A 22502-nucleotide genomic window follows, 5' to 3' on the forward strand; every position below is an offset into this window, starting at 1 on the left:
CAAACCTCTTTAGATTTATATCTCTCTTAGCTGTGTGCATATTATCTCCCTCCTAAGGTTACAAATTTTTAAAACTCTGACTTAGAGTTTTATCATTTTTGACATGATCCTCACTCACCATCTACGCACAATCTAAAACCTAGTATCAGAGATCCTTCCTGTAGAGTAGCTCTCGATGTTGCCCACTTTTCAACAGCACTACTCAAATCTAAGCCTGCACCCTCTCTCCCTTGATCTCTGACCCTGCAATACTCCTTCACTGATCTCCTTATTTTCATTCCTAATTTCCTTCACTTTATTTCTACATCACGGCCAAAACTATCTGCTTTAAATATGAATCTAATTAAGGCACATCTTTTTCTTAAAACCTTCTGTAGATTTTCATTAGACTTAGAATACTATGCAAACTCATTATGCAAAGCCCTATTGTGACCCGGCCCTGTCTGCATTTCACACCTTATATCTCGCCAGCCTCCTCACTGCCCTTCAGCTATTTCGGTCCTTACATTTTCTTAAATTTTCCTTTTTTTTTTTTTTTTCCCTTAAAGGATTCTACCAGAAAAAGTCTTTTCTCTGGTCTCACATCAAAAGTTATTCTTTCAGAAAAACATTATGTAATTATTAATCTAAAGTATTCCATCTACTTTCTTTTGTCTTAAAACCCAATTATGTTTGTTTATAGTACTTATCACAATCAATTTTTGGATTTACTTTTATCCGTGCATTAGACTGTAAGTTCCATGAGGTCAGAGCAACAACTATGACAATAAAAATTTGTGGAATAAATTGATGTTGTAGGTTTTCTTTAATCTCTTGACACCTATCTAGTAGGTGCTATTAATTGTTTACTAATTGGATTAATATTTATCTCATTTTTAAATTAGTTTAAAAACATACCTATCGTATATATAAACAGTATCAGGAGAAGCTCTGATGTTTGCAGCTATGGTTAGGAGCTTAGTATGCCTTCAACTACCCTGCTAATTGCCAGAAGCCTTGCAGCTGGACACTGATTATGTGTTTATTCAACCTTCTCCCCAAAGTGTATCTTCCTTTAGTGTCCTGTTCTAATATTCTTTTATTAGCTAATCAGGAAGGAGAAATATATGACTCATGTAGGTTCTATATTTCTGTACATAAGACTATATATTTGTCTACATTCTTTATAAGTATCATTATATTTTAGTTTATGATATGACTTAAGTAATAGTTTTTTGGTCAAGTCAAATATGTTGCAAGAAAAAATTAGTATCTAAAGAGGTTTTCATAACCTGGAATGATGAACCTAACCAATTAGATGAAATTTCATATGAAGAAATGTAAACAGCTGCCACTATTCGCTTAAAAAATGTAGAGGCTGGGAAAAGCATAAGTTAAACGCAGCATGGATGAAATAGGCTTGAGGCTTTCAGCTGTCTCAATATGTTTCAGGAATATAATACCTGTGGAGACTAGAAAAAATATATTCGCTTTGGAATGAATTAAGAAAAAGAGGATGGAGAAAAGAAGAGAGGCTACTCCTTTAGGGGATCAGATCACCTCGACTAAAGAAACAGTTCAGGAAATGATAATTTAAGAAAGACGTTTACTAAAGGAAAGAACAGTGAAGGTCACCAGGAAGGTAAGAGGGATGAAAACATGAAATTGGAGCAACATAGATATGTATCTTAAAAGAGAGAGAAAGAGAAAACATGCAATAAATAGGCAGAATAGCAGTTGAAAAAGCAAAACTTAGGAGTCCTTCAAACACTGATTTAAATTCACGTCTCTCTAGATTCTTGACATATGACCCTGTGCTTTTGTTTTCTCATCTGAGAATCAGGTATATCAACTTCATTAATTATTTATGAGGACAAAATGAAAGCAATTAGTCTAAGATGTAGCAATTATGCAATAAATATTAGATTTCATTATCAATATTAATGCAAATAACCTTAGAATGAGTATGCTTATGAGGGAGTGTGTTTTCTGTCAGTCTAGGCATTCAAACAGAGATTGGATGAGCTCTTGTTGGGGGTAGGTGTAGGAGATGTGGAAGAAATTCACTATCAAATGGAAAACTATACTAACTTCTAACTCTGCTTTGCTATTATATTAAAATATTAGTATGGGGAGAGAGAGGGGGAGAGGGAGAGAGAGAGGGAGGTGGGTGAGGGAGTGTGGGAGGGGAGGGAGAGGGAGGGAGAGAGAGAGAGAGAGAGAGAGAATCTTTACTGAGCTGCTTTCCATCTTCCAACATACTGTGACCTTTTTAGTCATCTCTTCATCTGAAATCTCTCTCCAGATACGTTATAGACCACTTCCTTACCCCATCTTGTTCCAACTACCACCACTCAGAGAAGTTTATATTCCATGCCAGGCCTCCAGGAGACACTGGAGCCTCAGAGGTAGCATCCTAACACACCCTGGATAGCCCCGTTTCTGGAGGAGAGGAGGGAGGAGGAGTGGAGGATTTGGTTTCTCCTACCTTCCTCTTTTCTCCAGCCCCTCCCTCCTGTAATGGTTTCAGTCAGCGAAAATCACCCTGGGGACAGATAAGGCTCTTGTAACCCGTGGCAACCAGCTGCCTTTGGATAGAAAATGGCTTTTCCATAATTTCATAATGTGCGTCTATGGAAGGGGTAGAGGAAGAAAATGGGGAAATAAATAAATAAGTGTAGCTCTGAAGGCTGTTGCACTCAGCCTGGGAATGAAGGGTTGTCACATCCTCCAAGTTCATTACGCTGCCTTTCATAGGGAAATCGCTCTCTCTTCCTAGAAACTCAGAAAGGCTCTCCTTGCTGTGCAGCCCAAATGAGCTCGAGGACTACCCACATTCTAATTATTTTTAACACGAGCGTGGCAGTCTGACTTGGAGAGACAGGCCGACGCCATCCCTAAGTTGTCCCCAAGTTTTCAGACAGGCCCTTAAAATGTTACTGAAAAGTTATTTTCCCCGATGAGGTACCTTCCTCAAGCCTATTTCATTAGTTCCCACCACCCATATATTGAGAATCCCAGAATTGAGAACTGAAAAATGCAAGGACCATTATCTTGTTCAACCCTTAGTTACATTACATTATATTATTGGGGTCCCCTGGATGAAAATGACAGTCTAAGGTGGCCAAGGAGGTTCTGAAACACAGGCCTCCTGATTTGCAATATAATGTTCTTATACTTTTTCTCTGAGACCATCTCCTTTGTTTCTTCTCTCTTTATGTCCCCTACTTACAGTTTCTCTTTATTTTCAAATATCGGTAAATTTAACAAGTAGTGGCTTAGAGAAGGGGATGTGTATATATCCAGTAACCTAGCTTTAATAAAGAATAATAAAGGTATACTTCGGATTTATTTAATTATTTCATTGTTCCTAGACTTTTTTTGTTGTCGTTCATTAGGATTCCAATGGTTTTCAGAACGCTTTCCGAGAGTTTTCAATAGATGTCTCACTGTTTCACAAATAGTTGATTACAATATCATTTTTATTTATTCATTTTTTTATTTGATAAATACTTATCAAGGACATACTCTGTATAGAGTCCTATCCTAGGTCTTTACGGAACATCAAATGATCTAAAAACTATGAGAGTGACAAAAATAATAAATAACATTTATGCCAAGTGTTATAAGCCACATATTAACAGAATGAGAAAACTGTGATTCTTAACTTTAGCTACTTAATTAACTTGTTTAAATGTAAAAGGTTGCATTCAAGTTCTTTTGCCAGTTCTGTTTATTTGAAAAACATGCTGAATATTGCCCAGTGCATAGCTAAAAGGTTGTTAATGTTTGAAAGTACTTTTATGTCATCAAGATTTTATATTCTACCATAAAAATATACTTAAAAAAAAAAAATTCTGAGGTTGACCCAACAATAAGGACTTTCACAATCTCTTCTGCCTCATTTTTCTCTTCATCAAGATAACAAGCCCCGTTTTTATTTAGAAATTAATGTTAATTTTTAGTTAGATGTCACAATTTTTAAGGAGTCTTCATATTCTCAATGTATGGAATATTTATAAATCAAATGATATACTGAGGGAGATCTGCTTCAACAAAATCATTTTGTAGGGGAGGGGGGATTAAACAGAATTGGTCAAGTTGACAGTTATTGAATCTGGGTCTTGGGTACCTGAGAGTTTATTATGCCATCACTTCTACCTTGGTATATATTTCAACTTTTTCATTTAAAAACATATTAAAAACTTTTTTTTTTCTCACTGAGAGGCTTTAAAACAAGTAAGCAACATACATTTGGGTTTACAAAATACATTCGTACTAATAAAATACTAGGTTTTTTTTTTTCACCATCCACACACTAAGATTTGTTTGAAGTTTTGCTGCTTCTGGATGGTGAAAAACACCGTGATACCTCATTTAAGTCCAACAGCCTCAGAGATGGTTGTGCTGCAACCTATGGAAAGGAAAAGAGAAGGGCCCACGGGACTCTATGACTCACCTAAGACCACACCTCCAGCTAGAGAAGGAGGTAGGGTATAGCCTAGATTTCCTAGCTATTCCTCACATGTGAGAAAAAGCCAGCTGCCCCTTCACAAGTTCAATGATTAAAGGAACAAAAGTTATGGTCTTGTGATGGATTGTAAATGAGGTCTATATACAATAGTCTTTTCTTATGTGAAAATGGCATTATTATATTTTTACCATCCAAAGATCCATGCTGACTTTGGACCCCTATACTGTATTAAACACATTTATAGGCAAGGAGCTATTTCCCATGTAAACACAAGTTTATAGGAGAACAGTCAACAGATATTTGATGTGATTGTGGTGAACAGGAACTATCTGTTGACATTTTTGTTATTCTATGTACTCTGTATGTATGTGTGTGTGTGTGTGTGTGTTTATGTAATTTTTTTTTACATTAACGTCTTTTAATGTATCTTCCAGCCAGCTACATAATTGGATTTTCTTTTGTTATAAGAAGTGAACATAAATTACTCCTGTTGGGTACAGATTAGGTTACAAGATTTTTTCTCTTCTGTCATCGTCAAAACCTGCATGTCAGAAAGCTTTAATATTTAATGCAGGACTAATTAGTCTCAGTTGGGCCCAGGGCACTTAGCAAAACCTGACACCAGCCATAGAGTCAAGTTCATTTAGAGAGCATAATTACCAGTTATTTCTATACTGCAAAAAGTACCCCTATTAGGGTAGCCTTCCTTCTTACCCCCTGATTTTATAAATCGATTGAAAAGTAACACAAAAAGGCTTTGATTGCTGATGACAGTGGACAAAGATTATGTAATTTATTTCTGGATATGACATTTATGAGATAACTAAAAAATTTGTAAGTGTAGAAAAATAAAATCAGAGATGGCTAGATAAACCTGGAGAAGATGGACCTGTAACAGGTTATTGAAGGAAGTTAGAGATTCATGAGGATAAATTGTTTCCCATGACCAACATTCTGAAACTAGCTTTTACATATGTCTGACAAGTCATTTAGAAAATGTCTATTTAAGACTATTAATGGGCAGGCATCATACTAAGTCCTAAGGTTACAATGGTAAAAAAGAAAATATTTCTGCTCTTGGGGTATATATTCTAGCCACGAACAAACCAACCAACAAACAAAACAGTATTTAAACAGATCTCATATTTAATTTGTATTCACACTTCTGGTTACTGCTACAACAGAGCATTATAAGATGCTAGAGAGCAGGGTGAGATTTTCTTGAAATCTCCCACTGGGATTTCAAGAAAAGCTCCCCTGCGGTGTTGATATTTTACTTGAGATGTGAAGGAGGAAGAGGAGTGAAGAGGAATGAGAACAGAGAGAGAAATATATGACGTCTCTGAGCAGAGAAGAAGCAGAAAATATTCAGAGAAAGAAAGCTCTGCTTGTGATGACTCCTCCAAGAGCTCTGGGGCACGAGAGATTTAAGTAGATGGAAATCGGATAATGCAGACCCTCCTGGCCATATTAAGGAACAGAACAATTGATTGTATAATTAGTTGTATAATATCAGTCTTACTTGGTGCAATATCTGTCACATTCCCCTCTGAAACCTGAGAACCTAACACACATGCATTGAATGATTCAATTTAAATGAATGAAGTGATGAATGACAATCACAAAGTCCAACACTTGAAGTCCCATCCCTGCTTGCTTTTTTTGCTCCATTTTATAATTCAAAAACACCCTCTCACAATATGATGTAGTCCTCGGTGCCATTATCTAAGGCAAGTATAATTATTGCCATTTAGATATAGGAAAGTTGGGTTTGTCCAAAATCATACTACTGTTGTCTGAGCTCAGGAAGAAGAATAAGTTCACTTTCACCCAGAAAGAAAGCTTGTTTTTTTAAACACTGGAATATGTTTCTGGAGAAACACATCTAAACTTATCTTAGAGCAAGTTTATCTCTTCATGCCTTCATCATCTTTTCTCTCCTATCACTCTATAATACCCTCAAGTCTTAGCTTAGGACTAGACTTCCTTTATGGGGCTTCTCAGCTCTTTTAGCTCTCATGAGCCTTTGTAATAGTTCAAGTCTGAATTATACATTTTATCACTTGAATGTTCATGCCCGCCTATAGTTCTTCAATTTCTTCTGATGGTGCCTTTCTGCTCTAAATGGAGCAAGTGTCTCATGAGGGAAAAAACATGTTTCATTTTGTTCTTTTGTTTATTGTTTTTGTCTGTTTGTTTTTGGTTTTTGGTTTTTGGTTTTCCTGTCTGAGTTTTTGTTTTGTTTTGCAGCCATTACATAAAGCATAGGAAAATTACAATAAACACTTGATGAGTTGATCCCTGGGAGAAACAGTATTCCTTGGCTAGAGTACTAAGAGTTCTTATCTTACTTTTTATTTACTTACAAGATCTAAAAATTCTGATAAGAGACTGAGTGTGGTTGAGTGGATCAGATGAATAGTGATCTGCAAGCAGAAGGGTCTGAAGTGGGAGAGGTTACATTTTTAATTTTATCTGGAAACCTTTCAAAGCCAGAATCTGAAGCAGACCCTCTGAAACAGCCCTCTTGATGGCTATCCATGGTCTTTTAGTAGTCAAATCCCATAATGTTTAGTCTTCACCCCTACTTGAATCTCTGAAGCATTTCTCACTGTTGAATTCTACCTCACGCCCCCCCCTTTTTTTTTTGGAATTTCATTCTCTTCCTTCTTATAAGAATGTTTGATTATAATCCTATTTATTTTCACCTTCTGGTAATTTCTTCGCTGTTCTAGATGCAGTGCTTCCCCAAGTGTCCCACCTCCCTCTTTATTAATGTATTTAATCAAAATGTTAATGATTTAGAAAGTCAGTCATTCAAGCTTTAAAAATAAGTAGTCCCCTACTATACTTCTTCTCAGAGTTCTTACAACATTTTTAAATGGTTTCTTCAAGTATTTACCTCCATATTTCTAAGATAGAAGAGTATACTGTTTTATTTGTGTATAAAAATGCTTAGATATCTTGAAGTCATACTTTGAAGAAAAGAATTTGATTCTCTTACATGGCCCACCAATTAAAATTCTTTTTCTTCATCCTCCCAATATAGTTACATCAATTTTATATTAGATTTATACTCAAAGTTTATATTATTATGGTGATATAAATATAATTCACAGCTGAAGCATATAGCATACTGTGATATACGTGTGTTTGTGTGTGTGTGTGTGTGTGTACATTCATACATACTCATATATTACCTTTCTTAAAGTTAACAATAGACTTATTTTTTTCATAGACTGACTTTTGCATGTTATCATTAATTCAATCTCAAATCTTTTTTCTTAATGTTCTGAAATGTCCTAGGTGACAGTAATGCATTGATTTCCTTTCTTTACCTTTGTCTTGGAGCTATCTGCCAGAAGCCCTCTATCTCCTCTAAATAGCACCACTGGTCCACAGCCTGCTCACAGCATTTGACCCAGGACTCTCCTCGGCCATCATACTGGGTCTTCCATGTTAAAAGGTCTGTTTCCTGATTCTTGTCTTTCCCCTTGGATTACTCTCTCATTTAGGTGTCATATATCCTCTTTTTTTTTTTTTTTTTTGGATAAAATGTACATAGGAGTTAAGTTTTTGAGTCCCTAGCTGTATGTCCAAAATATTGTTATTAATATTACATAATGGTTTGTGTATAGCATCCTAGTTTTGAAATAATTTTCTTCCAGAATTTTTAAATTATTGTTCAACTCTCTGGCAGGTTCCAATATTGTTTTTAGAAAACCTAATGCCATTCTGATTCCCAATCCTTTGCATGCGATCTGTTTTATATCTCCTGGAAGCTTTAAAAATATTTGATTGATTTGTCATGTTCTGAAATCTTATAATGATATGCTTTGATATGCTAGGCCCTTGTTGAATTATTTCTTTGTTAAATATATTCCTCCCATTTTATCTGTTATCTGTAAATTACTTTAGTCAGATATTAGACTTCTTGTATTAATCTTCTATGCTATTTTTTATTTCCTATTTCATATACACTTTCTGGGAAATTTCCTTGACCTTAACATTGCATCTTTTTATTTATTTATATATATATATTTTTATATATTTATATTCCTATATAATTATATATACAATTTTTGCTGTCATGTTTTCAGTTTTCAAGATCTCTTTTTCTCTTTCTGTAACATTTTTACATTTATTTTTGTATCTTATTTCTCTCCAAGGAATTATTATATTTTTCCCTGGAGAGAAATTATGTATTTCTTTTTTGCTCTCTACATTATTTCTATTTCCTCAGAATTCCTTTTCTAAGATACATTTGTTTTTACCTCTTTTTTATAAGAGCTTTAATTTTATATCTGTATCTTATATCTACTCTATCTATCTATCTATCTATCTATCTATCTATCTATCTATTTGATCTGTTTATCTCACTAAACGGTATCCTCAGAGCATTATCTAAGGATGCAACTTGTCAATGGCAGGTTGGGCCATGACCGACTGACCTGGCCTTTATGTTTGCAGATGTCTTCTTACATAAGTCTTTTCTGTTAGACCAGTCATTTCCCCATGATATGAATGTCTGGAGAACATAATCTTTGTATCCAGCATTCTGGAAACCAAGTAAGAGCAAACTTCCAATCAATACATTTGTCTTCCCTGCATTGCCCTTTTGTCTAGCCTCAAACTAGAAACTAGAGGCCCTCTGATTCAACATTTAAAGGGACTAAGTCTTCTGTATTATTTTGGAAAGAAATAGGATGCATTTGAAGGAGATTTTTTGAGGGTCTGCCAGAGCCTTGCATACACTTTCCACCAACCTTCTTATTTCCAGTCCCACTAATTATACCTACTTCACAGGTGAAGGTCACTTTCAATTCCTGACTCTCTCCAGATTTTCATGGTGCCAGTCACTCAGGCTTCTCTGATGGACTAAGCCTATCACCACTTATAGGCTTTTATGGTTGATAATTCTATTGATATTCCTTGTAATCAATCAATTCTTTTTAAATTCTCTTTTACCGGATAGATTTAGTTCTTTTTTGGTCAGTCACTATCATTTTAGTAGGGTTTGGAAAAGAGTGGGAAAAAGTCTGTGTTCAGGCTACTATGTTTAATTCCAAGTCCCTGGTTTTCTCTTCCATGCTTATTTCTCTTTACACAAGCGTTTAGTCACATTATGTTCAGAGAAGCCTTGTATGTACAGTCTAGCCCAAGCTAGTCCCAGCAAACATATCATTTTCTTAGTTAGAACTCAGGTTTTGCAAACATCTTAAATTTATTGTATCTAAATTAGATGAACACATCATCATTCTTGACCACAAAATAACTCTTATTTTTTGTTTTTGTTTTTGTTTTGTTTTGTTTTGTTTTAGGGTAAATAACTTTAAAGAAATATTTTTAAAAATATTTATGCCATGTATCAAATTAATGCCATGTATCAAATTTTAGAGTCAAACAGGATTCACCTCTGCTTTGCCTGAGCTCTTGGTTAATACTCAATAGCATAACACAAAAGAGAATTAATCATTTTGCCTTTAAATGTGATTAGTAGAACTTGCAAAGCCTACATTGAAATTTAATCTGTACTTTCTTATTTAACAAGTGATTATTGAGTATCTCCTCTGTGTCTAGCACTGTGTTAAAACTAATAGATAAATAAGACATTCACTCTGCTCTCACAGAGTTCATATACTCATGAAGGAACCAAATACGTAAGAAATTGCCATGCAATGTAATAAATGCCATAATGGAAGTGAGCATAGGGCTTATATGAGAAGAGAAGACTTCCCAGAGAACAGAACTGAGCAGAATGTTAAAGAATGATTACAAGTTCTGTAGGTATATAAGGACATGAAGAATACACTTGGCAGAAGCAGTACGTGCGAATTCTCAGAGGCATAAAATGAGTGCGGTTTATTAAGAGGAATTATAAGTAATTCAGTCTTACTAGAACCCCAAGTGGGAGAGTTGGGTGGGAGAGGGACCCAGAGGTCGATCCCAGGCTAGACCATGAAGGCTTTGAATGCTATTTTAAAGAATTTGGGTGCATGCATAGACTTAATTTTTCATTTGGTAGAGAACATTTATGAGTCCTCCAGTCTAATATTAGACACTTGGATGTTTATACAAACACACACTCACACACATGTGCTCACAAATACATACACTCTCATGTCTCCTGTAAGGGCCAGATTCCTCGATTTTCATATTCCCCATGTTAAACTGGATTGCCTGGAGGCAAATGGAGGAAAGGCAGAAATGTTGCGTTGTCCTTCTCAGGACATGTAGTACAATGTAGGCAAACATCAGAACCAAATTAACTGGTAGAAGAGTCTATTCTGTGCATTGTGGTGGGAATCAACAGAACACACATCTGGAAAAATCTGAAGCTCTAAAAGAACCAAGCTGACCTTGTTTACAATTCGATTTTCTAATGATAATGCATAATGGGATTTGCTCCTGTGATTGTTATCAGAAGCCACACAGGCATTCTCAGGGGATAATGTGCACAGAATTTATAACTTGTGTGATATAATCTTTCCAGCTCTAGGGAAGAAAGGTACTCTAAAGCATATAAAGAAAATGGGTTTCCCTGATTTCTGGGTTCTAAAAAGAAGCAGTATGCTCAGAATTTGGGGAAGTCTATACCAGGAGACCATGAGGACAATGTCCGATAACTGGAAGATGATAAAAGAAGAAACCTCATCTGCATATAGCTTATTATAGTTTATAAAATATTTTCATACCTCGCTTTTAATTTGATGCTTTTAATTTGATACAACCTCTTGAGAGAGATGGAGCGGTTTGCATCATCCCCACATTTACACATATACACATAAAGACGTGTATTTCAGGAAGCTGAAATTCTCTCAGGCTCATTCAAGTACAGTGTCAGCCTGAATTGGAATCCTAAGCCTCAGTCTACTGTTCTAGAAAATACCCTTCACTCTTCTTTGCCCCACTTTTCTCACATGCTGGGAATAGGTATATGGAGGTGGGTTTAAGATGTACGGATTCGGAATGAGTAGTGCTTACCTCACGGTTTTATGGCAGCCCTGGTAGCTGACATAGATTCCAGGGCTATTTTATAAGAAACTCAATGTTCCTGAGACCACGTCTGCAGTTTTTTAAGTTTCTGGAGAGCTTACATGCATTGGTCTTCATAAGAACAGGCAACAAGTGGTTAAAGATGAGAAAAGAGGGAGTATAATTGACATGTGGGTCTATTGGTCTTTCCCCAGGCCATCTGGGAACTTAAATAGCCAACAGTTAATTAAAAATAAACTGACACTTTACTTTAAGGATAGTTTTAATAACCATTTATAAATGTTACATTAAAAATTCATACACTGTTATCAATTCCTGCTAAGGATTTACAGCACAATGAAGGTGTTATGAATGTTTTATAGGTACTGGGGAGAAGGCTCTTCCTGCAGAGATATTTTCAGAAGACTATTTGTCTTTTCCAGGCCACATCATAAGTACTTAAGACAATAGCAGATTGTGGAATAAAAACAACTCCCAAAGTTCAGGTTGCAACCTCGCCCTCAGACTTCTAACTGGCTACGGCTCTTTACTTAGGCATCGTGTTTCTTAGCAGAGTGTTTGTTCCAAGTTCTAGAGGATGTAGAGAGGAAAAATGGGCTGGCAAGGACAACTCATAAACGACATGAGTGAAACCGCCCCTGCCCAACCTCACCCCTGCCCCCTGCCCAAAATCTTGCATGTCATTGCTGGGGAAAAATGAACAGAACTGAAGATGTGATGTAAGAATCAACAGGAAAGTTATCATATCTGGTGACCTAGAGATTCTGCTAAAGAATGATATTCATTTCTACTTTTAGAAATTCTATTTTGTAACATGAAGCACTAGATTCTTATCTGCTCTTCTTTGGCCACGTCTTGTAAATTGTGTAGCAGCTCCCTATGCTGTAGACACAGCTTTTTGGCTGTGAGTTTGGGTATATACAGGTTCAGTTTGCAAATGGCAATTGAGCAGAAGTTGGGCTCAGAATTAGGGACTAAGTCTCTTCTGATTGTTGCCTTTTCTTTGCTCTAAGTGGGAGCAGGGATGGCAGAAGAGAACCCCAAATTGTCTGCTTCGCAATTAACAATTGGAAGATGCATTCCTTGTTCATGGGCCAGAAATTACAAACTTTATCTCTTTGTAGTTTAAGGCCAGTGACTTTGCATGACTGAATTTTAAAGTCCTGGCTAGTTGCCTCCAGTGGTATCCTACCTTTCATGGTAAAGCAAAAAGCGATAGAGATCTATGGTACGTTTATTTTATCGTGTGTGTGTGTGTGTGTGTGTGTGTGTGTGTGTAAACATTTAAATTCTACTCTCAGCAAATCTCAATTATACAATATAGTATTATCAAGTATAGTCCCCATGATATCCATTATATATCCTCAGGCCTTATTCATCTTATAGCTGAAAGTGTGTACCCTTTTACCAGCCTATCTCTATTTCCCACAAACCCTAGGCCCTGGAAACCACTCTTGTACTCTCTGTTTCTATGAGTTTGACCTTTTTTTAGATCCCACATGTAATATCATAGTACATTTGTTTTTATTTCTCGGTTTTCCTTTTAGTTCTGTAAGTACAGGTCAATGTTCTTTAAACTTTGACACTCCTTGATAAGGAACTTCTGAACTGTGAACTAAAATCTAGCTCTTGATGCCATTCTAACTGATCAAAAATATCTGTCGGAATCTACAGATGGAGAAACACAACTCGAATTTTATTGTAATAACCTAAAAGGACTTAATGTGATAAAATGTGTTTAGATGCGCATCAGTTTATATTGTAGGCATCATTGGATTCTGAGTCTTTTTTGCTTTATTTCATTGGGGCTTGTTATGTCCCTCCCTTTGTAATCATTCTGTTCTTTGGAGTTTGTAGGTGTGTGCTTTTGCATATATCATACCTATTTTCCTTTTTAATTACGATGTAGAAATAAAATATCATAGTTATTATCACATATTATATGGCATAAATGCATCTTGGGATCCTGTTTTGTTTGTTTGTTTCTGGACTTCTAAAACAAGCAATACTAATCTTTTAAAATTTCAATATCATATCATTTAAAGTTAGATTAAACAAAAATCTTATACTTTAATTTCTTCCGGTGGAAATAGAAAGACCGAGAAGAGAGGGTAAAATAGACGGAGAGGAAGCCAGAACGAGAGCAAGTACAAGAAAGACAGAAAGAGAAAAAAAGAATGTGAGAACGAGAGAAAGACCATATGTGTAAGAGAATATGAGGGGAAGAGAGAAGGCATAGGGAATACAGAAAGCGACAGAAGAGACAGAGGCAAAAGTCGATCTTACATTTTTAAAACCAGTTAAAATAATGCCTACTCATTTTAAGATTAGATCTGAAAACCATTAGATTGGTGTCATCATGCAGTTGAAAGAGTACTTACTGTACTTGAACTTGTGTTGTGCTTGTCCTACCACAGTAGCCATTCTCCTGCCTCAGTTTCCTCATTTATAATATCAGAATATGTGTAAAATATTCTCCCTAAAATAGGGTAATAATACCTTTCCCATAATATTGTCGTGGGAATCAAATGAGATAATGAACATAACTTAAAAATAGCACTTCATAAATGACACATTTTTATACCTAAGATCATATCTTAAAAGTAGCACCTTGTAACCTACAATTTTCATATGCAATATATTATTATTATTATTCGATAAATATAGTGGGGAACAATAGAATTGCGCGTAAAGAAACAAAAGCAATGAACGACAGATACCCTGGTCTATCCTGCACAGTGCCTCCCTCCTCTCCCGTTTCCTTACCCTCCTTCCGAGACTTTGCCTATAAAGCCAGTTTTCCCATCATCACGGCTACTTTGTTCTTTACAAATCTATATCTGGGAGGCCAAATTCACTAAAGCATATACAAGAGGGATTACTGCTGCTTTGGCTTCAAAAAAAGTTTGTTTCATTTATTTCATCCTTTTAGTCAAACAAACTGGATTGGACTCCTACTGCTCTTAGCCTTATCAGTCACCATATCTGTGAAGATTTTCAGGTAGTGTCAGAAAAAGAAAAAGAGCCCTTACTTTTGGCTGCATTCTTACCATTCCTATACAGATAGTTTGCCTTTCAATGAGCTATCTGATATCAAGCTCCTTCCCACTTGCACTTTTTCACACGGTGACCTATGGAAATATGTAATATAGATGTGTCTTTGTATGCATTTAAAAATAATAATTAGCTCTTTGCACTCAAAAGTTTGCACTCAAAAGTGTTAAAGTTTTATAATTTATTACTCTTTAGATAAGTGAAGAGAATATTGAACTTGTATTGAGGGCAGAGGCCTGGGTTTTGTTTTGTATGTACCCATAACTGGCTGCTGTCTGTGTGATCTCGGGAGGATCACTTCCTGTTGCCTCTAAGTTTTCCATATACGAAGTTAGAGAGAGGAACTCAGTGGTGACAGATATTTGGAAGTGTGTTGCTACTTCTTACATCCCAGCCCATAGAAGCCAATCTAGTATTAGAAATTTTATATATTCACTAACCTTTTTGGATTAAATATCTGTGTTCCCTAATATTCATATATTGAAACCCTAACCCCCAATGTGATGGCATTAGGAGGCAGAACCTTCGTAGTTGATTCAGTGATGATGGTGGAACCATCATAAATGAGATTTGTGCACTTATCAAAGTGACCCCAGAGAACTCTCTCACTCATTTGCCATGTGAGGACACAAAGAGAAGACAGCCATCTGTGAACATTCAGAACTAAGAAAAATCAATATTTTTTATTGAAGTCATTCAGTGTGTGGTATTTTTGTCATAGCAGCCCAAATGAACTAAGACACTATTTCTATGTTGCTTCAGGCTGAGAATTTAAAAATGAAGGCCATAGCTTTTGAACTAGACCTTAAATATTGAGTGGGAATTATATAGGTACAGACAGATCTAAGGCATTTCAGATGATATTTAGAGATAGGATAAAGCAGGATGTTCATTCATTTTTTTTACTCATCAACATCTATTAGTTGAGTGTCTACTCTGTGACAGTGACTGTTATAAGGGTTAGGGATTCAGCATTGAACAAGACAGGCAAACATAATTCAGTTCACAGAGAGTGTGCATTCTAGTTGGGGGAGAACTTGGAATTTGATTCTCTAGAGCATAGAATGTGTTAAAGAGAGCAGTGGTAGTTGTGTGGAATTATATTGGAGCTGGACAGTGGAGGGCCTTCAAGTCCAGGCTGTTTGAATTTCATGGTGATACGCTGCTGCTACTCTTAAGATCTGCTAATGGGCTGTGGGAATCAATGAAGACCTTCTAACCAGGGTAACCAGGTGCCTTGCAGTGATACAGTCTCCAAGAGTGATCACAGGCAGTGGAGTTATAGGTGTGGGATGGCTGATGGAGAAGAGAAAGAAGTCCATCATAGTGGAAATATTTCAGGCTTCAGGGGCAGATTGACACTAGTTGTGGGTCTTTGGAGAAGTTACTTAATCTCTCTGAATGTTGATTTCTTCATTTGTAAAATAAATCCCAATTTACATACTTATCATAAGTATTAAATTCCAGCTCCTCTCTACTCAAATTTCGCAAAGTTGCTCAATAAATACTAATGAAGTATTTTAGTGCCACCTTCTCCAAAGTGTGTTAAGAACTTATCAGAGGGAAGAGCCTTAACAGAGGTTGCTGAGAAAGCAAACGGACAAGAAATTATACTGCGAGATGAAAAAGCCCTTCTCTCTGAACTGAGACATCTTGGGGGTTGCATTTTGCTTTGCTGAAGAGAAGAAACAAAGGAAGTAGTAGTCTGCTGAAGCTGTCATGACAGACACAAAATTTATATCACAAGCATGTCTTCTTAAATATTTTCATTGTGAGCTATGTAAATTTTAACTGAAACATTTATCAGCAGATTACATTCTCTTTATGAAGAGTCCACTCATGAAATATGATCACATCCTCCGTGGAAATCTTTGAGGAAGGCACAGGTAGATGGCAGAGTCTTTCTTACAAATTTAGAAACAGAGAATCAAAAGACAGATTCAAATTTTAACCCATGGCCATACAGTAAAATGAGGATGGCCCAAGAATGTAAGTCTTCTGATTTGAATTTCAAAAGTTCTTCTACTAGATCCATCCACATCTTTTCTATAAAACACTGTTCGATGAGGAATATGAATCTTCTGTGCCATTTCATTAATACAAACCATAAGGTGGAGAAGAAAATAGCAACCAGCAGAACCTATAGATAATGGACTCATGGATGCCATGAATTAGAAGATTTCAAAAGCCTAGTTTCAAATTCTAGCTCTAAATATTACTAGTCACATGAAGTAATAGGAGTCTCATATATTTGCTGTGATAAGGATAATTATGTTTATTAAATAATTTAGCTCTGTGCCTGGCTAGGAAGTTTGAATATATGAATGATACAAATAATTCTGCTAAAGTTTCACCCAGTGAATTATACCATACACTGCTTCCTTCTACTTCCCAAAGTCATCCAGTCAGCATTGGTTTCGTCAAACCAACAACAAATGGCACGATATTTTCAGGGCAACTTGTTTAATTGCTGGAGAGCAGTCATTAGGACATATTTTTTCACTTCTTAAGTGTTATCTACTTCTTTGTTCTCTCACTTTCGTGATACCCTTTCTTCTATTCTTTCTTTCTTCCTCAACTTAATTATGGGTGCTTCTGGCCTCTTACATTGGTGGTCCCCAATCTTTTAGGCACCAGGAACAGGTGCTCCTATGAGAATCTAATGCCTGATGATCTGAGGTGGAGCTGAGGCGGTGATGCTGGCGCTGGGGAGCAGCTGCATATACAGATGAAGTTTTGCTCGCTCACCTGCTGCTCACCTCCTGTTGTGCGGCCCCATTCCTAACAGGCCACAGAGCAGTTCTGGGAGTTGGGGACCCTTGTCTTAGAGTCATACTCTTTTCCTTGACTATTTGTGCATGTAGTTGAATAAATTACTATGCATAATATATCTAATGTTTTCATCTTTTTAGAGGTTATATCAATGGGTATAAAGGTCTTATCTTTAATTTTTTTCTTGCTACAAGTCTGATTTTTAATCAGCCCTTACTACTCAAAAGCCTTCTGGATTTCATTCTTTGCTGGTTGGTATGAGAAGTAATTTCCTTTCCCAATTCTGAAAATCCCTGAATTAATGAATTACCTTTATTCCCTTCCATTTTTTTTTTTTTTCTTACTAGCTGGGCCACGCTTTGAAACCATCTCTTTTTCAATACATTGTAGGATGGAACCAGAAATACTAAATTCTCTTTCCTGGCTATTTCTCCTAGATCCGTAAGATCATAAGATACGTGGCTTTCTTCCTAAGTTATCACAGATGAGGGTTTTGCCCAGTGTTTCACCTCTGCAAAATAGAAAATATGATCTTTCCAACTTTGATCAGCTCTCTTACCACCTGTCAGACAATTACTAGGTCAGCGCCTCGTATTTCAGAGTTTCGTTTAAGCTGTCCTCCATTGCTAGGCATTCTCTACTACCTCAGTCAGGATAGGGGAGGAGGTACTACAGCAGTTAACGGTCTAAAACTCACAGTGAATTAAGCAACGTCTACCTCAGGTCAGCTGAGGGCTCAGCTCCATGTCTTCCTCAGTCCAGGATCCAGCATGATAGAGGAACTGCCACTTGCATTTTGCCAGTTGCTGTGGCAGGGGTCTAAAAGCCGCTACCTGGAAGACACACAATGCCATTGTCCAAATCAGGTTGGATGGCCACAGACAACTTCAAATTTGGGTAGCAGCGAAAGAATCATAATGCAAAACGAGGAGAGGCAAGAAAGGAAGAATCACAATCAAGAGAGTTTGATGTCACGGAATTCAACGCATGAACATATTTCATAAAAAAGATTGCCATCGGCAACAGCAAATATGAGTGAAAAGTGAAGATGAGGACTTACAGGTAAAATGTGACACAATTAGTAATACTTGAGAAACAGTAAGAGAACATCGAGAGACAGAGATGTGAGCTTACCCTCATGAATACAAGTTTCAATTTACCTAAATTGCCTCGAAGTTTACCTGTATCCAATATGAACACTTCTGCAGACTAGGAATTCCAATGTGTAGAAATCCGTCTTAATTTTCAAATAAAAGAGACTCAGGTCCCCACAGTATTTTCCATTCAGAGCTTCTCGCTTCCCCTGAATGGTAGAAGAAATTTGGAGGCCACGTAATTCAAAAGAAAATCTAACCTCTTCAACAGAAGTCAGCCACTGTTGGTGACCATCACACACAGTCTTGTGAGAAGAAAGAAGCTCGAGCCCACAAGTGATGCTGATCGACTGCTGGTCCAGTTCCTTGAACAGGGTTTTAGATTTTCAAAGAAGGCTCACGCTACTCCCTTAGTGCTAAAACGAACCCTAGGTATCCCTGATGAGAGTTTTAAATTTGCATGTCTGGGTCTTTGCTTCTTTCATTCCTGTATGCTGCCTTGAAAGCTGGCCTTCTCATTAACTATAAGGCACATTTGCTCATGTTTCTTTCTCTGGCAAAATATGAACTACTGCCTCTTTTCCCAAGGAGCTCTTAAGACTTGAGTGGTATCGACTTTCCAGCATTTGAATTCCCAACAATCCTAGTTCATCCCTGTTCTCAGATAATGGGAATCCACACACACTTTTCTAAGGGCTGTTCACATCCTTCTAAGGTCTCGTATGTGGGGAGAATGAGAGAAGAATACTTTTCGTGAACTCAGAATGAATGTCTTCTCCTCAGTGTGACCATGTGGACTTTCTGTCACAGCTTTCTCCTGGGGGAAAGCAAAGCAAAACAGAACAGAAACAAATCAGTAAACAAGGAAAACCTAAACAAGCCTGGTCTTCTGCAGAGCCCTCCCTACCCAACCACCACTAATTGTTCAGAGAAGGATTCTCCATTAGTGACCATTATATATTTCAGACTTAATGTTTTTAAAATGCAATAGTTTTACTAATAGGAAGGTAAGTTTAATTATCAAGATATACTTGACCATCACTGGTTGTTGAATGAATAAATGCTGTGTATTCACTATTACATACTGTTTATAGCTCTAAGCGTTATCTTCAATGCACCAACACCATGCAAAAATACCTGAATTGCCTGGGAACATTACAGCAGCTGCTACATCAGCAGTTATTTTGCCAGTTGTTTAGAGGCTGTGAAAATTAACACAAGCTGGCAGAAACACTGGCACTGTATCTGGGAGCCATTTTTGCCTAGAATAAAGGTAATTTCTTTAGAAAAACACTATCTGCAGGATCATAGAAGATGAGAGGCACACTGAGCAGAGATCAGCTTCAAACAAATACTAAGAACAAAACACACCATAGGAGAACGAGATACCATGTGCTGCTAAGTAGACTGCATCTAAGCTCTGATAGCACACAAATATATAATGTGCTTACTTACGAGGATGGAGCATATGAATATTTAGGTGATTTAAGACAACACTGTTAAAGAGAGGCTGCCTGAGCTGATAGTAAGGTGTTCGTGTATGGATTCAACAGAATTAAATTTGTGGGGAGTGTTTATTGTGGATCAGACACCGTGTTCAACTTTTGTCACACAGGAGTAGACCTAAGACACAGCCTTGCCTTCTGGAAGCCTACTATCGTTTATTTAGTACCTACTTTATAAGAAAGTCCCTTGACAAACCGTAGAAGAGAGAGAAAAATCAGAATGACCTTGGCCATTAAAATACGAGGTCAGATGTTACAACATATTAGCCGACGCCCAGTTCATGTCCCTCCTTCTCGCCCAGGGGCGCACATCCCTTCTCATGCTCCATCTTGGTGACTGATGACCATACCAGCATGGCCCATTTCTTGCTGGGTCCCAGCGTTTTTGTCTTCCTTCCTTCCGGAGTTTGTCACTCGATCACTCAACCAAGTCTCCCTGCAGCACTTTTAATATAATCTTATTTGTAACTCTGAGGTGAGGGTCACTGATAGATATATTTAATAAAAACAATTTTTCAAATAAAATAAAAACGAGAACTTGGTTAGTAGTGGTCAAAAAGCCCATTAGGGCAATATCTGAGGTTTGTCTCCCTCTGCTGTTCAACTAGGGGAGCAGCAAGACATTTCTCCGCTGGTCTGTGCCGGGACTACCTGCTGCGTTGGCACAAGCCTGATTGCCTCTTTAAGGGCAAAACATGGGACTGGAAATGAATGGGAGAATCACACTGCTACTCAGATTATCAGTTTGCTGATCCTACTACGGCTATCACTCATGCAAAATCCAACTCTCGAGAGCTGACAAAATAGGTTTTACTTTCACCAACTTTCTAAGCCTTCAACCGAACTCTTCTCGTTGGTAACAATTTCAGGATCTATCTAGGAGGAAGACTGTCTTAGTGACAGAGGAGGAAAGACAGAATTATTGAGCAGAAGCCAGGTCCCCTTTCAGACTCTGTTACTCTCTGGTTGTCCGTCTTGCCTGGCTTTAGGGAAGTCGCATTTACTATCTAAATCTCAGTCTCTTCACCTATAAAAGGAGAAAGTAATCTGTAAATGAGAAAGTGAAATAAACAGAAAGACAAAACTTAGGAACTGTGACTTTAAAAAATTACTTAACCTAACTTCCTTGTCATTCTTATAAGCAAACTAAAGCAAAGGGGATTGCAAACCTCTGGCTCATGGGAATGAGCGTTTATAACACTGCCCTTGCCCAAGTCCGGTTTACAGCAATCTCATTTAAATGGTCCGGGATAAGGCTCAGTATTGATCCCTTTTAAAGGCTTTCTAAGCGATGCTAATGTGTAACCAGGGATTAAAACAAAACAACACACACAGAAACAAAACAAAACAAAGTAACAAAAACCACTATCCTATAAAGGAAGAAAACACTGCTCAGTATCTGCTGAAGGAGCTCCCGCAGAACAGAAGCAAGATGCAAATGCCTATTTCATGTATTCTGGTACAATGCTGTTTCTGTATCCTCAATGGGCAGATAACCCACCGTACTCCCTCCAACTGGATACAGTTTCTCTCTCTAGCAGCCTGCCAGAGCAGTTATCACATCTTCCCTCTTATGCAAGTGATTTATTCACATTCTTTATATAGACTCTATAAGAGTGTAAACTTCTTAAGAATACAGACCACATCTCCATTATTCTATATATTCCTTATAACCAGGGACTGTGCTACCACACTCTGCAGAAAGAAATATGTTTTAAACACTCTGTTTTATCAAACTCCCTCCTCTTTCCACTACCTTCATCATACCTAGATGTCTTTTCTCCTGGGTTAAATCATCCAAATTCCTTTTATTTTTCTCATGCTTTAATTTTTTAAGCCTTTCATCACCTCTCTGCCTGACATTGCTCTTTTCTTTTTTTCTTAGGCAAAGGAATCTAACCCTTTGAACATACCCACAAATTACCAGCCACAATGACTAAAACAATTAGTGCTTCTTTAGTATTTTGGGATTAGTTTCACTCTTCGCTTAATATTCTTGGGATTATGGTTAAAGGGCCATGAATGGATAAGCTCTTTCCTCCAAGGAGGCAAATGGAACTCCCCTGAGTCAGCTGCAAATCTGTTGCGCATTCTAATATTTGCTATTGCTCCATTCTCTAATTATGTTTTGCTTTTTGCTATGGATATGACTAACCTCCACTTGCCTCTTCATCCCCTACACACACACACACACATACACCCTACCTTTGGTTTTGTTACTTATCCAATACCCTCTTCCCTTTTTACCCCTTGCCCATATTGCCAGGGGCAGGTAAGATTCTAGCTTTCTTTTTTTCTTTTCTTTTCTTTTTTTAAACTCCTTCTCTGACTTCCCTAGCCAGTATTGATTACTGTCATCTCAATACATCTGACTCAAAATCACCTGTCTCATCAGGTGAACACTTACTACACAATCATAGTAAGAAACTATTTTCTTAATGTTTTTCCAACCAGAATGTAAACTCAAGATTAGAGGTCTTTCTTCTGCTTCTTCCTAGTCCCAGTGTCTTCCAATACAGCGTTGGGAAAACAATAAAATTGTCCTCAGAGGTCAGACATGCTGCACACTGACTCTGTGCTAGATCTAAGTCTGAACACTTCCTACAATTGACTAATTTAATCCTCCTA

Source organism: Pteropus medius, unplaced genomic scaffold (assembly GCF_902729225.1).
Source record: "Pteropus medius unplaced genomic scaffold, Ma_sr-lr_union100, whole genome shotgun sequence".
NCBI classification, from domain to species: domain Eukaryota; kingdom Metazoa; phylum Chordata; class Mammalia; order Chiroptera; family Pteropodidae; genus Pteropus; species Pteropus medius.